The sequence below is a fragment of the Rhinolophus ferrumequinum genome (genome assembly GCF_004115265.2).
Source record: "Rhinolophus ferrumequinum isolate MPI-CBG mRhiFer1 chromosome 5 unlocalized genomic scaffold, mRhiFer1_v1.p scaffold_110_arrow_ctg1, whole genome shotgun sequence".
NCBI lineage: Eukaryota > Metazoa > Chordata > Mammalia > Chiroptera > Rhinolophidae > Rhinolophus > Rhinolophus ferrumequinum.
This window is the reverse complement of record NW_022680355.1, coordinates 9,416,094-9,443,455: the sequence shown is the minus strand read 5'-3', so window position 1 is coordinate 9,443,455 and position 27,362 is coordinate 9,416,094.

Below are 27,362 nucleotides of genomic sequence, written 5' to 3'. Positions count from 1 at the left end.
TATATAACAAATATATATACATATTGTACATATAATAAATATATATGTAAAACAAATTACTTACATCTAGAATAATATATATATATATAAAGAACAACTACAAATCAATATTAAAGATAAAGAACTTCCTTTTTTAAATGGGCAAAAGTCTTGAACAGACACTTCACAACAGAAGAACTCCAGGAGCAGCAAATAAATATATGTAAAGATGCTCCTCATTATTTGTCATCAAGGAAATGCAAACTACTGACAATAAGATACCATTTCACACACATAAGAATGATTAAAATGTAAAAGACCAAAAATATCAAATATTGACAAGGGTATGAAGCTACCAAAACTCTCATAGGACTATAAATAGACACAACCACTCGGAAAGATGTAAGTTTTAAGTAAAGTTCAACATATACCTACTCTGATCCAGCAATTCTTCTCCTAGGAATTTATTCAAGAGAAATTAAACATGGCCACGAAAGGCTTGTACAAGAATGTCTTTGGCTTTATTAATAATAGCCAGAATTCCAGTTTCCAGTTCCACATGCAAGAAGCTTGGAAGTCGCCAATTCATCCTAACAAGTAAAAACTGAACAGACTGAAAAATCAACAGCTCTCTGGGATCCATAAGAGAGGGAAGGACACAGGGTAAACTGATGCTCCAAAGGTTGGAGAGACCGGACTGGCAAATATAGGGAGTGGCAGCTCACTAGAGAAGACTGGGAGCGAAAACTGCCGTGGGAACCAGTGCCGGAGTAGCAAAACCCAAACTGTAATTGACCAGTCCTGGAGGCTCAGTGTGGACAACTCTAACAGTTAAAAACTCCCAGAGGACCTGATCATAGGGGAAGGCCCCCACAATATTTTGAGATTTACCTCCAGGATTCCAACCTGGTTCCCACAGTAAATATTAGGGGGGGAAATCTCCCTGTGCTTCCAACAGTGGAAGGGGAAAAGGAACCATTTTGAAATGTGCCACAGCACTCTTGTCTTCTTAACAAGGCCTGCCCTCAGGTGAAACCAGTTAATACCCACTGGAATATCATCAAAGCCTAACTGACCTCGGTAAGGGAAACACCAACTCCAACTCCAACCCATTCTAGCCATCCCGTCCCATCTACTGGGGCATAAAAACACTGATGAAGTTCGCAGTCCAAAGTTCATAGGCTCACTATAGACCGAGACCTCATCAGAGAACTTCCCCTCATAGGAAGGTCTGTAGAACACCTTATGACCACATTTCCAAAGGCCTATTTGCAGCAGTTCCTTTTACCCAGTGCATCATGTCCAATTAGCAAGAAAAAAATTACAATGCATACCAGAAAGCAAAAAACATAACGAAAAACAATTTAAAGAGACAGAGCAAGCATGAGAAGTAGAATGTTGGCAGGAATGTTAGCATTATCAGACCAGGAATTTAAAACAATTATGATTAATATGCTAAGGGATCTAATGAATAAAGTCGACATGCAAGAACAGATGGGCAATGTAAACAAAAAGACGGAAATCCTAAGGAAGAACAAAACAGAAATGCTAGAGATCAAAAACACTGTAAAAGAAATGAAGAATGCCTTTGATGGGCTTGTTTGTAGACTGGACCTAGCTTAAGAAAGAACCTCTAAGCTTGAGGATGTATCAACAGAATCCTCCAAAACTGAAAAACGGAGCTGAGAAAAAAAAAACAACAAAAAACAGAACAGAGTATCCAAGAACTGTGGGGCAACTATAAAAGGTGTAACAGGTGTGTAATGGGCATACCAGAAGGAGAAGGGAAAAAGGAACAGAAGAAATATTTGAAAAAATAATGACTGAGAATTTCCCCAAATTAATGTTAGACATCAAACCACAGATCCAGGGACTGAGTGTATACCAAGTAGTATAAATGCCAAAAATCTTACACCTACACATATCATTTTCAAAGTACAGAAAATCAAAGATAAAGAAAAAAACCCTGCGGGTGGCCGGATGGCTCAGTTGGTTAGAGTGCGAGCTCTCAACAACAAGGTTGCCGGTTCGATCCCCGCATGGGACGGTGGGCTGTGTCCCCTGCAACTAAGATTGAAAATGGTGACTGGACTTGGAGCTGAGCTGCGCCCTCCATAACTAGACAATGACTTGGAGCTGATTGGCCCTGGAGAAACACACTGTTTCCCAATATTCCCCAATTAAAAAAAAAAAAAAAAAAAAAAAAAAGAATCCTAATCTCTCTAAAAAAAAAATCCTGAAAGGAACCAGAGGGAAAAATGTTCCTTACCTGTAGAAGAAAGACTAGAATTACATTGAGCATCACCTCAGAAACCAATCAAGCAGGAAGAGAGTGGAGTAAAATAAAATGTTGAGGGAAAACAAAAAAACAAAAAAACAAAACAAAAAATACCTACTTCTAATTCTGGACTCAGTGAAATTGTCTTGCAAAAGTGAAGGAAAAATAAAGATTTTTAGACAAACAAAAATTAAGGAAATTTTTTGCCAGCTTTGCAAGAAACTTTAGAAATTCTTTAGAGAGAAGGAAAATACTATAGGTCAGAAACTTGGATCAACATTAAGAAAAGAAAAGCATCAAAGAAGGAATAAGTGAAGGTAAAATAAAAACTTTCATTTTTCTTATTCTTAATTGATCTAACAGATAAAAGTTTCTTGAAAATAATACCAGCAACAACATATTCAATTATGAATGCTTACATATATATCTTACACATATATGTATGTATATGTACACTTATATATAAATGAAATAAATGACAGCAATGATATAAAGGACGGGAGGAGGAATTAGGATTATTTTGTTGTTACAAGGTATTCACACTCACTGTGAAGTAGTATAGTGTCATTTGAAAGTGAACTTAGATTAGTTATAAATGTATATTTATAATAACCCAAAACTCTAAACAACCCAAATATCCATCAGCAGTTGAATAGATAATCAAATTGTGGTATGTAATACGACTCAGCAATAAAAACACACAACAGTATTGATCAATATCAAAAAACAATACATTGATTGAAAAACGTCACAAAAGTGTGAAAATGGAATCTTTCCATACATAAAGTTAAAAAACAGGCAAAACTAATCTATGATGATAGGAGTCAGGAGAGTGGTTGCCCATGGATGTTAGAATTAACTGGAAGGATATATGAGAAAACCTTCTGGGGTGAAGGAAATGTTTGCCTTGATTAAGGTAGTATATACATTTATCAAAATTTATCAAAATGTATGCATCAGATTTCTGCATCGTATTCTAAATACATCTTGCTTTAAAAATCAGACAGCTATTAATCTTGTCAGGTGACGATTGAGAGTTTATAAAGCTTGTTTCTGTTTCTGAGTATTTATTTAATTTTTGAAAAGTAGGCTTCACATTTCTATTCTGTAAAACATTAAATACATGTCATCGTAATACAGACTTCAAATGCATGCGTTTTTAAAAATTATATATAGAGAGAGACTTTACCTCATCAAAGAGTTAAAAGTTTTAAGAAACCATGTGTAAAGGCTGAGAAACTGGGAAACAAATATTACTGAAACGTTGAGATGAGAGGGAGTGAACTTCAAGACTGAAGTGAAACTCCACAACCACAAATATAGAGAATCCTGAAGAAAGGAAGAATGATTAAAAATTACAAGAATAATTGAACACCCTAGGACTAATCCAATAGAAATAATGGATGTGAGTAACCCACAAGCAATGATCCATCTGGAAGAACATAACTCAGGAAATATGCACTACAACTGTGAGCCCTGCAATGACCTTGGGTCCTGTTCGCATGCCACGCATACCTCTCATTCCACGGGACACAAATATGCCTTTCATATTAGAAAGAGGACTATTTCCTATATGCTCAGCTTTTCCAGTGATCATCAAGCACAGGGAGGAGCATTTGGACAGAAGCTCCTGATATTTTCTAAAACCCTTATTACTTCCCAGAAAACTTTATGTTACTCTCTGAACGTTTTGTTCATTGGACTCACTAAGTGCTGTGTTTGAGAACAAGCTTCTAATATGAGTTTGTAATAAAATATATAATTTGAGAAATAAGACCTGTTAATATAATTAAGAATTATTAAGATCTGCTAGAATGGGGAATGTCATGCTGGCGACAGCCTCTTTATTACGGTTGGTTTTATATTAGGTTTGTTTGCTCACTCTATTTTCTCTGTTCAGCTATAAGGAATGTGAAGGCAGGGATTGTGTTTTCCTTATCTAGGCATCTCCTTCAGAGCCTTGAACATAACTGGACAGTGGCAATAATTTACTCTCTTAAAATTAATCGAATTGCCTGTCACTTTTTCATTTGCGTTTCCAGGAGTTCCCGTGTCTCTCTGGCACGAGTTCCCCTCATCTGGCTCCTTCATTACTCTTTTTTAGTATGTTTTGAAGGTGAATTTTGTTTTAATTGATTCACACATCTCATATTGATTTCTTCCTTCTTTCCCGAGAAGTTCAACAGCTAAATAGATAAACGGTTTCCATTTGTGATCTGAGTCCTGTTTTCTTGATGATTTCCTCCAATAGAAAAAGCAATAAATAAAACAGGCAAATATGAGCTGTGTCAACACAGCAAAGCACCTGCTGAACAACGGCTGACATTTGAAGCTGACAACGGCTTATGCAACTTTTTAATCATTTGTCCTGGATCCACGATTTTCCTGACAGTAACTCTCTCCCTGCCACAGAGATGGTGACTCTTGATTCTGGTAGAGAAATTGAGTATAATGCTGTTCGGTTGCTTCTGGGAATCACAGAAAATATGTGGTTGGAGTCTTCATCACAAAAAGATGTTGAATGTAGATTAGCACACAAGGCAGACGATTTAATAATGTTAACAGCCAAGACATCTAAAATATACACAGGATTTATGGTTTGCAAAGCAGTTGTACATGCATTATAACCCCTGTTTTCCTCCAACACACAATAACATAAAACAAGCCAAGGGGGTGGCTGTATTTTTCTTCATTGTACAGATGAAGAAATGGGCTCTGAGCAATGGAAGTACCCACTCAATTACAAAATCGTGTTCCTCATTGATATTTCTGACTCATGCATAATCATCTACTTCAATTTAGATGTCTTTCCATAAATGCTTTGAATACATAAATTATACACACACTATACAACCTATTTTCCTCACATGAAATAATTCTATTATCTACTACTACCTTGCACATCAGTGCACATATATTTATCTAATTCACTTTAACAACCACCTAATAGTCTATTTTAGAGATGAACCCATAATTTGTTTAACCAATGCCATAGTTATGGCCATTTAGCCAAATGTTTGTTCCCTGTGGGGATAGTTTTGTGTATTTAGTCAAACTCATTTTAGAATCATGTGTTCTATTTATTGTAAAATAAATATAAAAAAAGTATGAAGATACTTTTTTTTACATGATTTGTAGATATATTTTAAGGATTAGACAATGATTGGGAAGTACTGTGAAATTATTATTTTGTTGCCAATAATTTGATTATCCTTTCTCTGTCATTCACCAAAGAACTTTTTCCATGTTTACACTTTAAAGATCTATTTTACACTTTTTAAAAAAATATACAACTTTAAAATGCTAAAAATATTGTATTATTATGAACCTTAGAAGAAGAGTAAATGTCTGTAAAACCTTGTTTATATCTTGAATTTTGAATGGAATAATCAGATTTCAAAATGCTCTCGCTCTCTGTATAGCCCTTTCTTAACTCCTGAAATGATGAAAGGAATTTCGTACTAGGTGAAGAAAGTGTGTCTTACACATGCTGAGAAATTCAGAGAATCTGGACCAGATTTATCCATGACTCTGAGCTGCAGAAGCACTGGCAGCTTCAGACAGAAAGAGCTTATCAAGTATTTATCAAGCATGAAGAGACACTCCCCTCTACATAGACTGATGACAGCTGGGAATTGCAAGGAAAAATAAAAATTTCCCAAGTGGTACTGACACACCTAGAAAAATTTACTTAAAAAAGGAAAAATAGGTTGGCACTAACAAAGTTTTCTATGATATTAAATACCAGAAAATAGTGAAGCAAATATTAAACATTTCTGAAACTATGTAATCAAATTTATAAAATGCATGTGAATTTTGTATAAAAGCTACAAATAATTGAACATGCTGTTTGAAATGTATTGCCTTAGCTCATTAAATCCTCAAAACAAAGTAGGTGTTACCCCATTCTACAGATTGGAAAACTAAGGAAAGAGAAGTTGACCAAGTTTGCAAAGCCAGGATATGATTAAGCTAGGATTTGGGCCTTGGCCATGTGAGTGCAGAACTTGACCTCTTCACTGCTACTCTTTTTTGACCCATCATAAGAGATAATGTGGTACTTTCTTTCCTGCTCCTGCCAGATGCACTAAAACCTTGGACGTTATATATAAAACAAACATAAAAGTATGGAAAAAAGATGTTCTATATCAATAGCCATTAGGGAAATGCAAATTTAAACCACAATGAGCTATTACTACACACTTATCACAACGGCTACAATAAAAAACAATGATAACACCAAATGCTGGCAAGGACTCAGAGAAACTTGAGCACTCACACACATTGCCGGAGGGAATGTAAAGTGGTAGAGTCACTCTAGAAAACACTCTGGCAGTTTCTTAAGAAACATGCAACTACCATATATCCCAGCAATCACACTTGTGGGTATTTATTACAGAGAAATAAAAACTTATGTTCATGCAAAAACCTGTACGCAAATGTTTTATAACAGCTGTATTTACAACAGCCCCAAACTGGAAACAACCCAGATGTCTTTCACTGGGTACCTGATAAAAGAAACTGTGATATATCCAGAGCATGGAGCACTACTTAGCAATAAAAAGGAACAAACCATTGATACACGCAACAACCTGGATGAATCTCCAGAGAATTATGCTGGGTGAAACGAGGTGATCCCAAAATGTTACAGGCTGTGTGATTCCATGATGCACTTGATCAGTAGTTCATAATAAATATCACAATTTCTCGAGGTATTGTTATTGCTATTGTTGTTGCACTTGTTTATTCGCATATAGAGTGGTTCTCCCTCTGAGAAGAAGTAAGTTCCATCAGGACAAGGAGTGACTCTTTCTATGTTCTAATGACAAAAGTATAGAAATGGAGGGCAGATGAATGGTTACCAAGAGTTAAGGAGGGATTGGAAGTGGGACAATTGGGGATCGCTAACCAAGGGCAACCTGAGGAATTCTTGAGGTGATGCATGTATTCTTGAACTTGGCTGAACCGATGTGATATCCTGGTTGTACAAGCTGTTTCCATTGGGACAAACTGGGTAGAGGGAACGTGAGGTCTCTCTGCATCATTTCTTACAGCAGCATGCATGTGAATCTACAATTTTTCCCAAGTGGAAAAGTTTAATGAAGAAATAGATAATGTTCCTAAATCTAGAAAACCATATTTAGGTTCCAGGGCAACAAAAAGACATGCTCAGATGTACCATTCTAGTATACTTTCTGGTTAAGGGGGTGGTGTGGGTGGGGGAAGTCGGATGATGGCAGGGCTTCAAGAAGTACTTCAAATGGAGAGCTTAAGAAAACAGAACACATGAAAGCAAATGAAAAACTGAATACAAGATTCAACATAATGAAATAAATAAAACAGCGTTAAGACTAAACAGTTGATATTATGGTGATTACCTCAAAATACCTTACCGTGTGCTAAGTGATGGTAAAAACCTATCATGATAGAGACCATTCCCCCCTCGCCTCACCTACCTGGATTAATGCTTCATGCCTGGTCCTGTACCAGTCAAGTCCTTCACACCTTTTTACGTTGTTTCAAAGCAGTTTTAATGTCCACTAATTGGATTTATACATTCTTCTCCGTGAGAATAAGAAGTTGAGCTTTATGTTTTTATTAAAACCTTTGAAGTATTCAAGTTTATTGTATTTATTAATATAATAGACAAAATTAAATTAAATCTTAGCTTTAGAAATATTTTCTATGGAAATAAGGGAGAAGGAAAAACATCCCTTTGGAAAGGATGAATACCCTTCTGTACCACTCAGAAAAGCAAAGCTATTTTGCTAAGTTTTAATTGCTGCCTCACCCCACTTCTTTCACTTTATTCGAAAATCAGAATAACTTCCTGTTGCATTGCCAGATGGTTAAAGTGATTTCATGGGGATGTCGCCCACACGTGCTCTAATGAAGTCTAAACAGAACAGCTCAGAATTCTGCACTAAGTAAGAACTCCTAAAGGACCTTGTGCTCTAGAATACAGGCAAGCAGAGATACAAAGCCTTCTACACTTTTTGAAGTGTCAGGTTTCTGAGGGCTTCTGTGATATCATCGGCCCCCTTTCCGTTCCTTGCATCTACAGCAATGGGCCCCAGTTTTGACTACAGAATGGGATCACCTGAGGAACTTTCAAAAATACTGATGCCTGGGCCTCACCCTCCAGAGAGCTGAATTGATTAGTCTCCAATATGCCCTGTGCCCCAAGAGTTCTTAAATGTCCCAGAAGTATCAAATGTGCAGCCCGGGTTGAGAAGCACTAAGATTTAAACATTTGATCAAACCCAGGTGCTACTTAATTTGCCATTTTTAATCAACTCAAGTCCTAGCCTGATGAACACGCGTTTTTAAAAATGTAATTGGAATTCTAAGTCAAACTTTGCATCAAGGTTCTAAGTTCTCTCTTCAGGAAGTAGCTCAATTTTAAATTAGTAAATTAGTTATCTTGATCTTGATAATCATTCCATGATGCATATCAGTTCATCACATTGTACACTTTAAATACATACAATCATATTTGTCAATTATTTCTCAATAAAGTTGAAAAAAGAAAATAAAAAAGTAAAATGCTCCCAAATTTTACTAGTAAAAAAGAAAAAATAAGTAAATTAGATTTTGCAGCTTGGGCGTTCAGGAGCCAACTGGAGGTCTCTGACATGTAGCAAGGTGTAATTTGGCTGAAGCACAAATTGGAATGAGGTATGCTACAAGGCTAGAGAGCAAAGGATCTACATCTCAACTCAGTTTTGCCCTACTCTACTTGTCATGGATCTGTGCATCGTATAACACCTTTGTCTTCTGGTTAAAAATGGCCTCCAAATGAGAAAGCATATATTGGTGAAAGTGAAAAGAGCAGTTAACTTTTGGTATGAAGAGATACATCAGAAAGTTTCAATGTAAAACTTTTCCATGTCTCTGTAACTCATGTGTCTATACCACCTGCCCCTACAACTCACAAACACCTATATTCTCCACCCTTTTTAAGAGTCAGTCATGTTTCTATAGCTTATTTGGAGAAAAAGAAAAGCAAGTTTATCTCATGTTTGTCCCCGAATTATGCAACCATGTGGCTGTCTCCACTATCCTCTGTTCCCTCCCAACGCTTTCAGCTTTTGTGTCAATTTGTGGCTGGTTGCTGCTGAAAATCTTGGTACTACGAGCCTTCCTTAATAAAACGCCCTACTCTCATGCTGGACGGAGGGGTGATTTGGGGAAGGCCAACTGTCCTTTACTGCCCCATCATTTGGTTCTTCACACTACCTTAACCTGAGTACATGAGAAGCTTCACTGAAGGTGTGCAAGTAACTGGAAAGAATTACAATGTAGGCAAAGGAACTTGAAACAGGAGGCAAAACATGGCTGTTTTTTCAGTCTAAGGCAAAAGGAAAAGAAAATCAAACACATCTCACAGAGCCCTTCTCTTGGCACATTCCAGCTCCTTGCCTATCTTCCCTGTTTCAACATCTTCCATCCTACTTCTTTCTGCAGAAAGGCTTTCCTACAATTCTTTACCGTACTAAGAAAAACTTCCCTCCCTCTGAAATCACTCCCTCCCCCAACCAGGGAAATCCATAGCGACAAAAACTCTCCTAGTACATTTCCCAAAACATATGGCTGCATGCATCCCTTTAACTTACTCAAATTCAACTACATACTCCTCCTTAAAAAACGAGTGATCAATGACAATTTGATAGTGCAAGTGATGCTGCCTATGTTCTTTTTCAAAAGCTTTGTACCGAAAGTGAAAATGAGATGGGGGTATGAGTTGGCACGCCTTTGTTGGTAGCATTTCCCCAAGCTTCTCATTTCACTGGGCTAAGGGTAATTCTGCTATTAGATATATGCATTTTTCATGCAACATGGTCCCTAAACATATGCCAACCACTTCATTAGGCATTCGGTTGAAAAAAATAATAATGTCCTCTACTGCTGGAGGAAACACTGGTGCGGCTTATTGGATGACAACATATCCGTCCTCACTTCCTAAAGGATTTTCAAGGGTAATGTTTATATGTAGTTTTCTCTTTGGAACTGCTGACTTTAGACCAGGAGTCAATAAAAGTTTTATGCAAAAAGCCAAATAGTAAATAGTTTAGGCTCTGTGGTCTCTGTCACAATTATTCAAGTCTGCCGCTATGAAAGCAGCCATAAATAATGCGTAAATAAATAGGTATGGCTGTGTTCCAATAAAACTTTATTTACAAAAGCAGGCAGTGAGCCCAATGGTTCTAACTTGCCAACTCCTCCTTTAGACAATACCTCACAGAAGAGGCCAGTTAGAGACCTCCGCAGAGTCATCCAGATGAGCTCTGACAGGTAGAATTGTCCAGGGTTGGTTTGCCACTCCGAGGCTCTTTGTATCAAAAATGAGGTGAAAGTCCTCTTCTCCCTGAGGCTATGTGAGTAACTGCAGAAACGTGCTCAAACACACTCCTACAGAGATACACCCACTTGCCTCCCCTCATGGCACATTCACACATTCTTCTCCCAAGGACAAACAATTCTCTGAGACAGACAATGGGCAACACCCACATTAAGGGAAAGAAACAGTTTCCTAGAAGCAACAAAATCTGCACAGCCGTCCTTGCTCAAAGTAAAGGGCATTACACGGAAGACCAATTTCAAAGTTTCTCTTCTCACTTTCTTCCTCTGGGCCATGCCAAGAGGCCTACCTGTGCACAGGAAGTGAGGTCCCTCGACCCCTTGGCTAAAAGGACAACTACCTGGGTTTTGAAATTACACTGTCTTTACTATATATAAGGCTGTGCTCCCCTCTGATTGTCTCTGGAGAAGACGAACTGTAGAAAAATGTATTCTCCCTTCCCTCATTTCTATCCAGGGTGAGCCCCTAGAGGTTGTAGCAGCATGTGCATGTGGTCCCTGCCGTTATACCTGAGAATTTTGGCATTGGTGAAGCTATTAGTAGATCTCTCTTGGGCTTGCTGTATTGATATTACATGGGAATAGGGAGGATCCTTATCTCTGAGACAAGCACCTACACTCTTCACAAAAGGCTTCTTTCATGGGACATATAAGGTCTTCCATAGCACATCATACAGAACACCCTTATCCTGTTTAGATGGTCCTTCTTCACGTTCCAATGTTTCACTTTGATGGAAATACGCTAAAAAAAAAAAAAAAAAAAAAAAATCTGTTTTTTCCTCAGCCGCTCACACCCTCATCACCATTCTGTCTTTCCCATTGACTTCTTTATCATCACCCCACCCCCATCTCACACAGCCTCCCAACTGAAAGTGGTCACTGGGCCTGCCACTCCTGCCTGACGGCAGAACCAGGCCACTCCATAATGGCCAGCAGACCTGGCAGCTCTGTGCCCACAACTATCCCTATCTTCCTTTTCTCCGCACAAAGGAAAAGCCACAAAATCTCTTAGGAAATACCATTGTTCTTCCTGTTTTCAGTTCTGGTGAATCGGAATTTGTTCAATATGTGGGTATTTTATTTTCTGACTACATTTGAATTTTCTTAGAGCCTAATATAGTATATAGAACCTCTCACTTAACCAATAGTGGGTTTGATTTAAGCAAGATTAGTTTTTTTAAAACTACAAACTTATTTAGTAAAAACTTTCAAGCATTATTCTGTAAATGATAACACGTTTTCCATGTTCACTAATGACAAAGGGAAAATGCATGTGTTTCAATTAATGTCGAAGAGATTGAGATCAAATTTCCTCCTTTTTCATGTTTTAAATCAAATGTTATCTTAATCTAAAATTAATACATATTCTTTACAAAATTCTGTAGCATTACAAAAATATAAAAAGCACAAAATGGTAGCCATGTTGTCCTTTAATCCTACTCACCTGATTAAAAACAAAATCAATACTCATAGTGAATATTCTTCCCAACACTGTGACCTGTTTTGTTTGTTTTTACTTGATAATATATCGTGAATTTTATTGTAGGTGGTATTAGGTTCATCTATATTTGGTGCTCCTTTCTAAGGTGTTGTTCTCGCAGGGAAAACAATAAATTCCCTTCTTGTTGACCTCAGGCATGGCCATTGGCTAATTTTGGCCAACAAAATGTGAACAGATATGATATGTGTCATTTCCAAGCAAAAGTTTTAAAAGCCAACTAGTGTGTTTGTCATGTCTCTCTTTGTCCTCTTCCATGAGACCAGAAAATTTGGACAGAAGCTGTTCCATCAGACTGAGTTCTAGAGTTAAGATGACAAAGAGAAAATGGTGTAGAGTTGATTCATGATGGATATGTAAAGTGAGCAAGAAAAAGTCTTTGAAGTTTGGGGAGCATTTTCTTCCATAGCATAAACCTTGCCTAACTTGACTGATAGAGGTACATTTACATATAAATGCATATGACTCCATATGTTTTATACGCAGCTGCATGGTATTGCATTTCATGGATCAACCATAACTTACTTGATTTTCTGATAGTTGTTCTAGGAGTTGTTGAGAGAGTGTGTATTGAGGTCTCCAACAAAATTGTGGTTTGTCTATTTCTCCTTTCATTTCTATCCATTTTTGCTTCACATATTTTGCAGTACTGTTGTTTGATGCGTATGTATTTAGGATTGCTAGGTCTTATTGGGTGGATTCACCCTTTTTCCATGATCTAATGTATTTCTCTGTCTTCGGTAAATTTTTTTGCTCTAAAGACTACTTTATCTGATATTAATATAGAAATTCTTGCTTTTTTAAAATTAATGTTTGCATGATATATGCTTTCTGTAGTGTTTTTACTGGAGCATTTACTGTTTAGAAGCTTTCTTTGTTGCTAGGCTGCCCATTTTCTGGTCCTCTGGTTAGAGAGAGAAAGCTTCTGATGAGATGGGAACTTTTTGTCTGCATCTGGGAAGCCAGCAGACGATTTTAAGCAATGAAGTGACATGATCTGACTTAGGTCCTAAAAGGGTGATCCCAGCTCTGGTGTTGAGAGTAGACACTAATGAAGACAAGGGCAGAAGCTGGAAGACTGGTTAGATTGTCATCATAATCCAGGTGACAGATGACTTGGCTTAGATTTGATGAAGCTGTGGAAGGGATCAGATTCTGGGTATAATTTTTTCCCCAGTTTTATTGAGAGGCTATAATTTGATGTCAGAGTAGACAGGGTTTACTGATGTATCGCATGTGGAGTGTGAGAAAAAGAGGAGTCAAGTCTACCTTGAAGTTTTTGTTGTCGAGCTACAGATGAACAGAATTGCCACTTAATGTGGGAAGAGCAGATTAAGGCATCCTAAATTTAAGACCCACATTGGATATCGAGGCGGCGATAGTAGTCATTTCAGGTTTTGCAGACAATCCATGGCGTGGGACCTGAGCAACTAGATTTGCCATTTACTTGTTTTATGGTTTATGTTTCCCACCCGCAGTGTGTAAGAGCTTCTGTTTTCATCACTTCAACACTTGATGTTATCACACTGATGTTTGTCAGTTTGATGGGTTTGAAATGTCTCGTCGGTTTAATTTGCATTATCCCGGTATCAGTGATACTGAGCATCTTTTATTATGGTTAGTGGCCACATGTGTTTCCTCTTCTGTGAATTGACTATTTATCTTTTCTATTTTATTTATTGGTTGATAGGGGCTCTTTATACACTCTCAGTATAACTCGTTGGCGGGCTATAGCAGTTGTATATATCTTCTGCTAGTCTGTGGCTTTTCTTTTCACTTTATTATTCACTCAGCCATCCTGCCTTAAACAACATAATATTATTTCCATAACTCCCTATAAGGAATGAAGAAATTATAGCAATTAACATTTTATATCTTTCCTTCCTTTTCCACCTCTTAATTTTTTGGTATCTTTTTTGGGTTCTAATATAGTATTATTACTTTTCATCATAGTACTTTTCTTTCAAGATTTATAACATGTTTTTGTATTATCACAATAATAATCACAGTTGTTTCAGTTTCATTCTCAATCCTTTTATATTTATGTTGAATGATTTAGTCAATTACGCTGTTATATGCAATTATTTTGGGGAAAGGTGATATATTTTCTGAATCTTTATATATTCGAGAGTGTCTTTCTGCTGCTTTCCATGTGGATCCCTACATAATTGTGGTCTTTAAGTCACATCTTTATTTCTTCAAATCTCTTTTTATATCAGTTAAAGCTGTGAAGAGTTCTGAGGCCAGTAATATTATTCCTTTGGATCAGAGTCCAGCAAACTTTTTCTGTAAAGGGTCAGCTAGAAAATATTTTAGGCTTTGCAGGCCACACAGTCTCTGATACAATTACTCAATTCTGCTATTACACTGCTAAAGCAGCCATAGACACGTAAACAAATGAGGGTGACAGGATTCCCATAAAACTTTATTTACAAAAACAGGCAACAGGCTGGATTCAGTCTGTGTGTCATAGTTTGCCAACCCCAGCTTTAGGTGATTCACTTTGATTTGCTTGTAGGATTCCTATTTTTAAGCCAAAGTTGAATAACTTCCCCCCAAGTAGTTATTCTTTTTAAAAATAATTTCCTGAACCATAGTTAGTCCTTTTGATCTTGGAAATTGCAAAAAACTTTTCACATATCAGTTTGGACTGAGGCTGAACTCCTGTAACAAGAAGATCTTTAAAATACCACGGTCCTTATATATAGATGTGGCGACATAGAAAGTTATGGCTTTTTCAGGCAACAATCCAGAAATAGGCTATTCAGGCCTGCTGTATCTGGCATCTTGCACAGATGACTTCCACCTCTGAGTCAAATGCAGATGCTCCACTTCTCACTATCTCTAGAAGGATTCCCAGACAAAATATAGGATACCCAGTTAAACTGGAATTTCAGATAAACAAGGAATACTTTTTTAGTGTAAGTGTGTCTCATGCAATGATTGAGATATACTAAAAATGTGTTTATCTGAAATCCAAATTGAACTGGGCACTCTATATTTTTATTTGCTAAATCTAGCAATCCTTATCGCCAACCACCACTGGGAAGGGGAAATTGAACTAGGAAGGCACAGATCCAATCCTTTTAAGGGAAGACCTCCAGAATGGCAGACGCTTATTCCCGCCCACATATCATTACCTAGAATTTAGTCACATGGCCACACCTAGTTAGAAGGCTGGGAAACAAAACCTAGCTTGTTGATCATGTGCCCAATTAAAATGTTGTTCTTTTGGAGAAGGAGAGAACAGATGTTGGTGGGCATTTAGTAGTTTGCCACATTATATCTTTGAATATATTTTTAGTTTCATTTGTTCTTAACTCTTTGTTACAGACATCAATTTCTCTAAACTGGATTTCTGTTATTTGTCCTCCTTCATTTTCATCTCTTGTCTAATCACTTTAGCTTTTTTGTCCTTTTCATTTGTGTTTCATGTGTTTTTAAAAAGCCTGTCATCTGTCCCACTCGGTATTTTCTGTTTTCTGCCAGACATTTCTTCTTTCTTTCCAATTCATTTATTAATTCCGCAACGGTATGATTTCTTTTTCCCTCTCAATATCTTTCCTTCATTCTTCCAACTACTTTTTATATTTCACTCATTCTCTTGTCGTTTCACTTTTGTGTCTTTTCCTCCTCTGTTTACAGGGAGTAGCGGTCTTCTATAATACATCCTTTCTTTCTCTTTAGAATATGCTCCCTTATTTCATCTTGCCCTTTTCCCCTACAATTGAAAATGTTTACATCAGTTTCTAAAATTTTCTTCCCATTCATCTTGATCAGGGTTTGCTACCTAGATTTCCTATTTATATCAAAACAGAATGGATCAGTTATGTTTGAGTGCAATGGGCTTCCTGTTTAACTCAGTCAATGAAGAGCCACAGCAGGAGACAGACTGGAAGAAGGCAAGGAAATGGGTTCATAAATCATGGTATGAGATTGGGCCCTTTCATTGCTTCAATTTTTTTCATTTTTATGTTGCAATTTTTAAAAATTAAAATTTAATTGAAAAGATCTTTTAGCAAAAAGTTATGCAAGCCTGCATCTATCCTACTTACACGCAGATGTGAATTGCCGTATATTATCCTGTGATCCTTTCCTATCTGAAGAAAGAACCCTTGGTTAGTTGACTTTTGGATTAGTAGAGAATGCAGGCAATTATAGGAATATAGGAATGGAATCCACAGTGCTAGAAAGTATTGAAAGATACCCAGTTTTCCTGAATCAAGGAATGAAGAGGTCTTTAGATATCTCTCCTACTTCTATCCCGTGAAGATGAAAGGGAAAGCTAGGATATTTTTTTCATTCTGAGGAAAAAGATTTGCTTACTCAGGATTAGGCCTATAATATGAAAAATTAATTGCTAGCCCAATTTCCTAATTAGAATGGTTGGAATTTAGGATTCTATTCCACGATGATAAAAACATATTTCAGTTCTTAAGTTGCAATATGGGTTTCTTCCCAGATACCACAGTATTTTCACAGGATGTTCCAGTTCATATGTAATTGGGTGGGTGGAAACACTTTAAAAACTGGTCTCATATTTTTTAAGGAAAATTGGAATGCTTATAAATGAAAGTCATGATTCGTAGGGTAAAATAAAACTTGTACATTTTCATCCTTGTTTTTACTTAAAATATAGAAATAAACTCTTAATAATGCTGATGAACATGACTGCCATACCACTCAATTTTAATCATGAAAACGCTGGTACTGAAACATAATTTAAATCCAGAAGAAAATGTCTAATACATAATTATGTATTAGACATGGTGTTATGACCACAAAACCCATAGTGAACTTAGGTAAAGAGGTAGAATGTGGTACTTCTGGAAGTTGAGACCCACACCAAGTGTTCCTCTTATAATTGTCCATTTGGGGCATGTATACACAGACATGCACGCATATCTTCCTGCAATCCAGAGAACTGTTGGTCAGCCAGGAATTTCTTGAGGTATAAATATTTATCAATAATAGTGACACAAACATCATTCATGTCTTGAATAATTTTATAGTGATTCCTATGTGTCAAAGCTGTGGTAGGTATTATGGGAGCCTGAAAAGAAGTAAAAGCCCTAACAATCTGCTCTAGAGAAGTTTATAATCTAAAGAGAAAAAAAAATATTCCAGTAAGAAATAAGATTGTTTATGATCAAGTAACTAATTAATAGCAACAAACAAACACACCAAAAAGAAGCACTCCAGGAGAGTACTAGTCTAGAGGAAGAAAAGAGCGCAATAAACTGAGGACGGATAAATTATTCAAGAATATCTATGTGTGTGGCACTTTTCAGGGAACTGTACATGTTGAATTAAACAGTGTCATTATCTTCTAGATTAGAAATTAATAATTAAAGATAGATAATAATCATGTGGACAGAAATAATGTCAGAAATCTAGCAAATGCAGAGCATTAATTTAGTTAGCCATTAACAGATTAACGTAAGAGGTGACGAAGGAAGAAGAATCTTTGAAATCGTCTGTTGTAGAAAATCACTCCCTTTTCTTGATTATAAAAATTCCACACCTTGCTAAAGAGGTGGGTTTTTTCTGTAGCTATACAATTCCACATGAAAGCCCTTTTCAAAGAAATATTAGTAGATAGTGGTTTGATTTTTTTTTTTTTGGTATTACATGAATAAGAAATGAAGTCTACAGTATTGTCCTGAAACCAAAAAAATGCTTACCCCTCTGAGGGCCATTGGTCTTAACTGCCTCAGACACATAGTTTTGCAAATGCTCCATCCCAAATTACACGTTTCATTTGTGGAATTCACTGGCAAACACTTGTGCCTCTCGGAATTGCCAACTTCTATATTCAGAGTGGAAATCATCCATAGATTATCACTGAATGACATTAGACAGGGGCTAGGACACATTGGTTCTATTTCTGGCTTTGACATTTTTCCTTGATAATGGCTCACCAAAACAATATTATCGTGTCACTAACAAAGTCAAAGCTCACATTTTGAGGATATAGCTCTCAACTTTAAGTGTCTTGCATACATTGCGAGAATTACAGTGTACAAGATTTTCTTGTAGTTGTTATTTAATATAGCTATAGTAATTTTTGAGGCTATTTCAAGAGAAACTCTAAATTGTTAGATTATAGGAAATCTACACATTTACGTATTAACTCTGCTCGAAAGAGGAAAATATCAGCCTTTCAAAGTAAACGAAGCTAGATTTACTGTTAGCTCTTGCTTATCTACGATATTTGGGATAAAGAAAACTATCAAGATATCAATTGTGAAACCCACAGTTAATTTCAAATCTCTTTTCAGTGATAATGATCCCCAAAGCTGTTTCACCAAATCTCACTAGAGTGGTTAAAAAGTAGCCACATGATTTAAGTTTGGCTCTTTTTCCTTTCTCTTGCCCTCCCTCTGGTGGAGGTGTTAATGAGTGAAATGCCCAGGATGGGCAGCTGAAGAGAACTCCAAGGGGTTGGCATTCTCCACCAAGTATACCATTAGCCTTTGGAGAGGAGAACGGCTGATGGCTGTCACTTCCCAGGTGCCTCCACTTTGGCCAACTCTTAAGTATGAATAAAATGTTATAAAGAGTAGAGTTCCTGTTGGGGAAACAGGACAAATTCCTGCTTTATAATAATACTTTAATTTGAATGATGTGTTTACCTTTTTTAAAGCTCCTTTACATCTATTATCTCATTTGATGCTCTCAGCAGCCCAGCAAGGTAGTCATATTCTGAGGTCCCAGTAGAGAACTAGAACCTAGGTTTCCCAAATCTTAGAATTGTGCTTTTGTCTTTCTCTATCCAGATAGCCTAATACACATTAGATACATATGATAGCAACTTATTGTAAAGGTTCTTAAAAACATTCCCAAATTTTGAAATATCATAATCATACCTATCCTAACTCACATAAGATACATATGATAGTAACTTATCATAATGGTTCTTACAAACATTCCCAAATACCAGAATATCATACTCATACTGATCCCAGGGGTAGGATTAAATTAGTACCCACAAAGCACAATAATTAGCACATAGTAATCTAAGTAACTGTTAGCTGTCGTTGTTATTAAAAACCATGTTAGAGGTAGTATAGTGTTGTGCAGCTGACCCTCTGGGCTTGAATCCTGGCTCTGCCACACTCCTATCTCATTATGAGAAAGCTCCTTGAAGAATATGGAGCACAGAGGCAGTGCTATATAGATGGTAGTCACTATTATTACTTGATAGCTCTAGTATATATGCACATAGTGGTAATTTCCCCTACGTCACATGGTACATGATGGGGCTAGACTGTAATCTTGATCCTTCCATCTACCTCTTATAGAAATGTATTTGTAGGTTATGTTAATTTCCCACAATTCTTAAAATGTGTTTTACCTCCTTTTCATGTCTCCTTTCCTGGAGACATGCAATTTATATTTACTCTCCCTTACCAAACTGAAAACCCTTCTGAAAATCAACATTTATAAAAATTTCCGTTTACAAAAATCTTAACCCTAGATGTCCTCAGCTGTTAGGTACTCAGTTTATGTCATGCATGTACATTTGCATTTGTAAGGAGCTGTTTTATGCTTCAAATTGTTTTTTCCTATTGTAAAGGCCACCAGAGGTCTGCTACTTGAATCCTGCATTTGTTTTTTTTGTTGTTGTTAATGAACAGCATCAGAATTGTAAACTACTATAGTCCAGTGGGCTGTTCAGTAATTTACCAACTGACTGGCAGCCATTCCCTCTAGTTTATTCTATTTTTTTTCTTTGTTATTGGCTGACTAGTTTTGTCAGGGTCTCTCAAGAAGATGCAAGTTTCATGGTCATATAAAAATGATCTAATTAACGTCTTTCCTCTAGTTGAGGCTGAGGATTTAGTTGTATATTCTAAATGTTTGGCACCTTCCACTCTTAGGAAGATCTAAATATTCAGGGGGAGTTTTTTGTTTGTTTATTTGTTTGTTTGTTTTTCTCATTAAAATATAGGACCCGAGGCGGCGGGCAGGGGTGGGGAGGGTGGGGGTGGAGTGGAGCGGTGTCTCTAAATCCTCTGGGGTAGTCTGGTAAGAAAGAAGGAAAAGGTAAGCAGACCCCACAGCTTCTTGGTTTTGTTCCTCTTTTTTCCCTCAGGATGGTGGTGGCAGCTGATCAGACACAATAGCTGGCAGTCCCCCGCCTGAATAATGATAAAAATGAACCTCAACAGCACCAGCAGGAGTACTGGGAAAGGGAGGAGTGTGTATGGGAGGGGCGAGGATGAGGGTGACAAGGTGACAAACGCCGCCGCCTCCGCGGGCTACTCCACTTCATCCCGGCGAGGATAGGAGCTGGTGAGCCACCTCCGGGGTTCAGGGGAGGGGTGGGAAGGGGCGACAGAGGGGCGGTGGCATTTCCTACTGGGGGCGGGGCAAAGGGTGGAGGGAAGCCTGAATCAGCAGCCCCTGATTGGCTCGTGTTGTCTCGTCGCGTCTCCCGATTGGGTCATTTGCAGCGGGAGATGTTTAGGAGGCGCGGTGGGGCGGGGCGAGCCGCCCGGGGTCTGCGGCCTGGCCAAGGAATTGGGTGCGGAGGGGCCGCGGTGGTGCTCCGACACCCGAGCAGCTGACCTGTAGTGTGGGGCAGCGAAGCTACCTTTCCTCCATTCCGCCAGCAACACTGAAGTCGTTCAGCTGCTCTGAAGATTTAAAAAGGGGGGAAAAATTGAATGAATTTTTTTCGACCCCCTTCCCCCGACTCGAGAAGCTGTTTTGCTGCGGGGCATGAAAGGACACTCCCTTATCTTGAAGTCCCACTTCGCCTCGCAGCCTCTTTTACCTCCCGCAGCAAAAAAGGGGCAAAAATTCGCCAAGACGTGTTCCCTGCAGTCTGGGACTCTTGATCCCTCAATTCCGCACACCTAGCTCTATAATTGTCCCCCTCTCCGTCCCTGACGCCGAGCACCGAGTGTCTTCCCAGTGGAAAGCCCGGTTGCTGGCCGCTCCCGCTCACCGTTCGGGAGATCGGAGAAGGCGGGGAGGGTTTTGTGTGTGCTTGGTTTTGGGGGAGCTGGAGCGGGGTGAGGGCTCGTAGGTCCTGAGACACTTTGGGAGGAGGGTGGCGACCCCCCGCACCCCGCTAATCCCTCTTCTTCAGCGCCTGTTCCCGGGACCGTATTATTCAAGACAGAAAATATTCAGCCCCAGAGCCTCCCCTGGGGAGGGGAGGGGAAGGAGGTGGAGTGGGAGGAGGTGGATCCAGGGAGGAAGAAGCGAGAAATCCGCCCCCGGGAAACAGCTCGGCGCGGCTGCGGAACGAGGCACTTCTGTCACTTGGCGATCGTGGGCGCCGGAGCGCGGCCCCGGCCCGGCCCGGCGAGGCGAGGGGAGAGTCCGGCGGCCGCCGCCCCGCCCCACGCCCTCCCGCGGCGGCCGAGAGCCCGGGGCCGGCCGGGGCAGGTCGCGGCGGTGCCTGGGAGCGGCTGGCCGGGGGCGGCGGCCTCGGAGCACGGCGGCGGGCAGCGCCGGATCGTCGTCCGGCTCGGACCGGCTCGCTCTGGGCGTGCGGGGCGCGCTGTCCTGGGGCTGGGCAGCCCCGTACGGATCCACTCGCTCCGCTTCCTCCGGTGCGTGTCTGCTCGCTTTTCCGCCTTAGCCGAGAGGGCGCAGCGCCCGCGGGCGGGTGGAGAGCCCGGCTGGTCGCGGGCTCCCTCCCTTCCCGCCACCTCGCCCAGCCAGCGCTGGCGTGGGGCCGGAGGGAGCCCGCGGCGAGCGCCGGGTGGGGGCGAAGGGGCCGCGCCCGCATGTGCAGACGACGTAGGGCCGGCGGGAGGAGGGAAGGGCACAAAGGCCGGTGGCGGGCGCGGGGGTCCGGCCCGCGGCCGTGGAGGAGGGGCGCCTCCCGGCCGCTCATGAATATTAACCGAGCTTGCGGCCTAGCGCGTCCCGGCCGGGCCCGGCGCCCGGCCCGCGTCCCTGCTCCTGCTCGCCGCTGCGCCCAGCGGGCGGGAAGGGTGAGCCCCTCGCTTTTTGTCTTTCCCCCCGGACTCCCCACACCTTTTTCAAAGTACAGATTTAGGCCGCCTGGGAGATCGAGATCACTGACCCGCCTCTGGAAGGGGCGGAGGAAATCGTGGTAGGTGGGTGGTGGTTTTCTTTTTCCTATTTTTTTCCCTAGGTGGCCACAGGGAAAAGAAAAGGTAGTGCCGAGTGGTAGTTTGGGGAGCAGCAACTAAATAAAAGTTGCTTTGGCTACGGCTTCATTGAGGTAGCTCCAGAATCATGCCCCGGAGAGGGAGCTGCGCCCGAGTCCCGCCCGGCCCCGCGCCGTCCCCACCCAGCCCCGCCGCGGGCCAAGGAAAACAGCCGCCTCCTCGGGGACACCGGCCGGGCGCAGGGGCAAGCAGCGGGCTCCCGGAGCCACCCAGCCGGCGCTGGCTGCGTCCGAGGCTGGCTTTTTGTTTTTATTTGGGGGTTGGGTGGGAAAGGAGCGAGGAAGGTTTTTGAAAAGTATTATCCCATATTGGTCTTGTGGAAAGAAAACTTCCCTTAAGTGTACGTATCTGGGTGATGCGACATAAACACTCCTATTCTGCCCAGAAAATACATTAATTAAATGCACTTGAAAAGGGAATGGTTTTTCTTGAAGGCTCTAAAACAGCCAGGCGTGTTTGACGCAACCGCCGTGCAGTCTGATGTTTCTTCTCTTTTCTCCCAATTTATAGATTCTTTTCGTTTCCTTTTCTCTTTTCTTTTCTCTTCCTTCTCTCTTCTCTTCTCTTTCTTTTGTATGGGAGGCTCATTTCATCTTTCATTCGTGTGGTGTATCAGCATGGACCAAATCATCTTTCCAGGTGTAGGAAACTCGCACTTGGGCTAGACATGTGGCAAGGCTAAGGTCAGCGTCTGGAGAAAGTTCACGCCCTTTAACTTTTCCCTGTTCCAGGAGCGATCTCCTTGGGAGCTGACGCTCGAGCCTTCACTACCTACTCAGATTCCTCTTGGACTGGCGAGGAGGAAGGGGACTGCTTTCTGCAGTGGGCTGCCAAGAAGATCTGTCTTTGTTTTTGAAGTCTCGAGAAATGGACGAAGACGGTGCAGTCAGTTGAAGTCCGAAGACATCATCAGGACATTTTGCAGGGGCTTCAGAAAAACATTCCTTCCCTGGCACAGTATTTGTTTCACCAGCCCTGCCCCTCCTCTGAGCCTGGTGTGGAATTCTTCCCTTTTTGCTGTGTGGCGGCATTTCCCCCCCAATGTGGACTCTAAAGGGTTGGTCCCTTCTTTGTAATTTGAAATGAAATGATGGCTACACGTCGGACTGGTCTGCCTGAGGGAGATGGTGACACGCTCACGGCCTGCGGGTCCCCCGCCTGTGAGGTAAGTGCAGAGGCAACATCCCTGGCCCCTTGTGGCCTGTGTGTGTGTGTTGGGGGGGGGGGGTTCCTCTCAGTGGGGGTTCACTTGCCACTTGGCCTAAGAAGAGGCTTTTGGGGACTTAGAGCTGGTTGGTGGGAGCACCTCAGCCCGACCTCTAGCAAGATGAAGCCTCGCCCATATTTGCTTCCAGGAACTGCCAGTGATTCTTTTGCAAGAATGTTTTTCTCACTTTGAAATGTCCCCATCTTGGTCACCTCACAGCAGGGAATTCTTCCATTTCAGGTGGCTGGGAATATCAAACGTCTGTTTTCCTTCAGTTCCCATCCTCTAGTATTTTTGGTGTAAGGTTGGTGAAGGGGTGGCTTTGTGCACTTTGTATGTGCATATCCAAAGTTTGTTCTCCGAGATGGTGGCAGCTGGTTTGCTTGTTGCACCTGGACCTTCGTCTCTCTGACACTGGGTGTCCTAGCTGTTGTTGGTGTGGATTCTGCTTTGGGGAGAAAAACAAGTCTTTTCCTGTGGTGATGTTAGGCACAGCCTTGGAAAACTACTTTACAGAGTTGTAATTCCAACTCCCTGAAAAATCTCCTGCCTTTACTGGTCTTTTATTTAGGCCCTTTCACTGCTCAGAAGTCCGGTGAACTGCTCTGGGCTGTCAGGTGGCTTGCATTGCTTTCAGACCAGTGTCTTTGGAAAAGCGCAGAAGTTTTCATGCCAGGCTTCCTGAAATATTTTGAGCAGGCAGGACAGAAATCATAGAAAATCCATTGATTTGTGACACCGATATGCCCTCTTGCCTTTCATATCTTTTTTTCTCTTTATATTTAGGGTTTACTTCTATAATGATTATATTGTGTTTAGTTTGCTATTGGTGGTTTCTGTAATTTGCTTGCTAAATGTACTGAGTGGTGTTGTCCTTATAAACCGCTTTTGAGATGCCTATAGTTTTATTGAAAGATTGAAGGTTACTTTAGAGAGCAATAACATCCCCAAATGAGCCTTCAGTCTCGTTCATTTTGTGTTAAATTTGAACTTCATGGTTATTGAAACAGATCTAATTCTCAGCGTGTGAGTTTTGTCATTTTAATAAAAATGAATCAGAAATTTTTGTTTGTAAAGCATGCAGAGAAAATTAACATCATGCAGCTTATTTCATATTGGGTTAGAAAGTTTATGCAGAATATAGGGAGGTAGACAATTTATTAGACAGAACTATAGGTTTGCAGTTAGAATCAGTGTTTTACTTCTTGACACCTGTAAACACCTGCTTGCAGGTAAAAAACGTGATTAAGTATAACATCATAGTCCTCTGATCTTGGTAAACCATAATCACTCCTTTGGGAAGGCCTACCTACAACTTGGTGATTGCTTAATGTGTATTGTAGTTACATAATAATATGTACTGTGGTCCTAAAGCCTTATTTGTTATTGTCTTCTGAATACTTTAATTAGCATTCCATTTGCATTATATTTGCAAGAACTAATGTTATTTGGGAGAAAAAAAAATTTTTTTTTTTTGGTCATTTAAGGGATGTCCTGAAACCAAGAATTTGTAATAGACACATCTTGTCCTTGGCGTAAGAGGCAGTGTTTCCAGTTGCAAATTTGGCTTTTATTAACAATGACAGTTATGTATTTTTTTAAGGGCTGTGAAATTTGTTTTCATTTGGACCTTATTGCTGGCATAGCCACATTATTTCTAGCTTGGAAACCAAGAAAACACTGTATTGTATGTATTTTGCTCTTTTAAAGACTACATACATACTTGAGTTTGTATTAAACTATGATGTTGTTTGTTTTTTTGTGAAGAATAGGTAGTTTTTTTGGATTCTGTTTCTTGGAAATAGAACTAAAGAGGCTAGATGCTGTCAGACAGCAAACACTTCAAAGTCTCAGGGTGAGGCGTGAGCGCGACCTGTATAATTACTGTCTCTGTTTAGTTATTGATACTTCAGATGTACATTAAATCTTGTGGCTATTTATTAGTAATAAGAAGAGAGTTGCCACAGGAATACTTTAGGTATGGTATCGACTTTGGGTTGATAAACATTTAAGTCTTTGAACACTGCACTTAATTTTTGTGCTTAATTTATTAGAAGTATTACATTCTAGAGTAGTACTGTCATTCTTTAAAAAAATTTAAAACCCAATAGCTGTGTTTCTAAATGTGTGTTTGAATAACAAATTTGTGTTTTTGCCCAGCCAAGAAATAAGCATGTATGTCTTAATGTTAATGCTGTAAATCAACCAAAAAACTTAACTTTGTAGGACAGAAGAAATCCATGTAGTGAGTTATTAAGAGTCTGTGTCATGCCTTATCTAATTAGCTAACTCCACATTCCGTGAATAAGGTCTATTGCTTTGTTGAAAAATAATCAGAAATTTCTTGTTCATCCTAAGAATTGGAATCTAATTGTTTTGATGTATGAATAAATATAAGTACCCACCCCCCAAGAATATTGGAAAGTTAAAAAACAGTAAGAATCCTCTTCAAATAAAGAATTGTGACAATTCAGTAGAATAGATCCTGGCATTGTACTGTAAGGATGGCACATTGTGTTCACACAAAATTAGATACTTTGCACATTGAAAGATGTGTTTTTCAACATTGGTTTCACTTATTCTGAGCCAGATAACTGGTTTTTTTTTTTTTTTTTGGTGTGTGTGTGTGTGTGTGTGCAGCCTGATCTGAGAAATATTCTGAGACCTAGCCTTGAGTAACTTTGCCTACAAACTCACTTTGTATAGAATCCTCTGACATTCTCTCCCTCCTTTCTTACCGTGGAGTATTCATCCTTTGAGGTTTAACTTGCTTTTGCTTTTTTTTTTTTTTTTAGCCAAAGGTGAAAAAATTTTCCTCAGCTTTGTAGACCACATTATTTTTCCCGTTTCTAACATTTAGTTCACTTTATCTGTAGCCCATAGTGTCGTCCAAGTGTTTAGCATTTTCACCGCCTACTATTAAAACAAACTTATGTACTAATGGTAATAAACTTATTTTATCTTTTGCTTTTTCACCTAGGCTAAGATTATTCTATATGACTAGAATGTGTTATAGCTAATGGAAAATATTAATTGGTTGATTTTGAAACAGTGTAAATAATAAAATAAGGCATTCTTCTGTGTATGAATTCACATGAAGATGCATACTTTTGCTCTTCTTTCTTGAATACACACTATACATTTTGCTTTCATCCCAGAAGCCCTTGTTCCTTTTCAGTCTCTCTCTCCTTTTATATCTTTCCCTCTTTTTTTTTCCGCCTTAGAGTTCTTCTTCCTCTGCTGCCCCTTTCATGTTGGTTTTAACTAAAGCCAGGACCTCCCATTCCTCTATTCTTTTTTCTCACTCCCTGGGTTTTATTTTTCACTTCCCCATGGCTTTAATCTATATGCCTGTGGTTCCAAATTCATGACTGTATCTCAGATTTTATGGTGGATCTCTAGACCTATATAGCCAATTGTCTCTTTACCAGTTTTTTTAGATAGCCCACAGGCATTTCAGATTCTACAGATTCTCTCCCTACCACCCACCTTCCCTCCTTCCTGTCTTCCTTTTTTCAGTGAGTAGCACCACTATCTCCTTATTTGTCCTGGTCAAAAACTAGGTTATCGTCCCTGACTCATCTCTCTCCTCCTTCCTCCTGTCCAAAGTCCTATTGAGACTACATTCCAAATCCCACTGCCACTACCTGAGTTCAGGTCAGCTACCTCTCAGTGACGAACCCCTGGCCAGGCTTCCTGACTAGTTTTCCAGTCGCCTGGCCTTGTCCCCTTCCTGTACTCTTTCCATGGCGGTCAGACTGCTCCTCTCCTCCAGTAGAAAGCTGATCACTGCATTTCCCCCCACGTACAAAAATTTTCTGGTTCCCCATTGCCTGTGAAATAAAGAAGTCTTAAAGGACAGTGATAGTCTGGCCGGCCCAA